The 1,779-nt window shown below is 40.8% G+C and overlaps 1 protein-coding gene across 1 annotated transcript in view; it reads left to right on the top strand.

Moving 5' to 3' along the window:
• Positions 1–1,779, top strand: part of LOC102835261 (tyrosine-protein kinase Fer-like) — a 579,105-nt gene that overhangs the window by 549,679 nt on the left and 27,647 nt on the right. The gene's annotated exons all lie outside the window — the stretch shown is intronic.

The raw sequence follows: 1,779 nt of genomic DNA, 5'->3' as shown, positions 1-1,779 counted from the left end.
ATTGAAAGGACTGTAATAGAGATGAAATGAAGTATGTGCTTTGTTGAAAAACTGAAGATCCACTCTATAACCTTCACTCAATTCACAATAAAAAGTTAAAAAAGAAGAAAAGACAGAAGTGAAGTCTGTCTTTTGGATCCAGGGTCCCTGTGCTGGGAACCTCCTAGATCCAGGAGACAGAAATCTGTAATACCGAAGATAGCAAGAAACAAACATGAAGCAATAGTAGAAAAATTAGCAATAGAATCAGCAACAGAACCAACAGACAAACAGACACAGACAGCGCAGTAGGTTTTCCTGCCAGTAGAGCAAGAAAGCTGAATGTGTTCAGGAAGGAGGTTTACAGGCAGAGCAGGGTGCCCCCAGGTACTTGGTGAAGCTAGGTTGGCTGTCCCACAGAGTTAGATCTGACTACCTTCAAACAGAAGGATTTTGAGTGGAGTGGGGTGCCTGTGGGCACTTATCAGCACAGTTGAACAGCTCTGTAAAACTTGTCCCAACAGAGTAGAGGCCAGGCCAAGGACCTCAGAGAGACTGTCCTACAGTCTGAAAAGAAGCTGCCCTGCACGGTCCTGACTCTGAATTGTAATTCCTTCCCTAAGGGGAGCCTTGGTATGGTGCTGTAGTATAAGTCCTGGACTACTAACCACAAGGTCAGTGGTTCAAATCAACCAGTCACTCCTTGGAAATTCTACACGATGAGTTAGAATTGACTCAGTAGCACTTAACAACAACAAAAAAACTTCCCTAATAAATCTCATAATCATAGAGAAATAAAAGTATTCCCATTCCCCTCCCATCAGAACATTTATGTATATTATCTTGAACGAAGTAATATTTAACCCTTTCAGAAAATGGATTTTTTTATATGCTTATTGTATGCACCATTTTCATTTTTGTTATTAGAAAAGCTTGAAGTGTAGCATAGTTTCTGGTTAAACCATCGATCTGGACTCTTCTGTTGTTTAAACTTCAGAAATTATAGCTGTTGACCATGGATGAAGACGAGCATACTTTGATTATCCACCGCTCCTCTGCCAGCTTGTCATACTGTGGTGATATGCATGTTGCTGTGATGCAGGAAGCTGTGCCACCAGTATTTTAAATACCAGCAGGATCACCCTTGGTGGATGGGTTTCAGCTGAGCTTCCAGACTATACAGAAGAAGAGGTGGACTACTTCTGAATGTTTCATCACTAAAAAACTTATGAGTATCAGGGGAACATTACCAGAAGGTTAAAGCATTATAAAGGGCAGCAGAACACTGTCAGATAGAGTGCTGGAAGATGAGCCCTACAGGCTAGAAGATACTCAAAATATGACTCAGAAAGAGCTGCCTCCTTAAAGTAAACGACTATAATGACAGATGTGGTTATCCTTCGGGACCTTCATTTGCTGGTAGGGCACAACTCAAAATGAGGAGAAAGAACTGTAAATATCTATTCATAATGGGAACATGAAATGTATGAAGAATTGATCTCAGGAAATTGGAGATTGTCACAAATAAAATGGAATGCATAAAGGTAGATATCATAGGTATTAGTGAACTGAACTCTACTTTGAGGAGGCAGCTCTTCCCCAGTCACATTTTGAGTGATTTCTAATCTTAGGGGCTCTTTTTCCAGCACTATGTCTGACAGTGTTACTCTGCTATTCATAAGGTTTTCAGGGACTAAATATTCAGAAGTAGTTCATCACTCTTTCTTCCTAATCTGTCTTGGTCTGGAAGCTCATCTGAAACCTGTCCACCATGGGTGACCCTGCTGGTATTTAAAATAC

The sequence above is a fragment of the Chrysochloris asiatica genome, unplaced genomic scaffold (genome assembly GCF_000296735.1).
Source record: "Chrysochloris asiatica unplaced genomic scaffold, ChrAsi1.0 scaffold00189, whole genome shotgun sequence".
Lineage (NCBI taxonomy): Eukaryota > Metazoa > Chordata > Mammalia > Afrosoricida > Chrysochloridae > Chrysochloris > Chrysochloris asiatica.
Note: the sequence above shows the minus strand (reverse complement) of the source record. Positions and strands in the feature narration are given on the sequence as shown.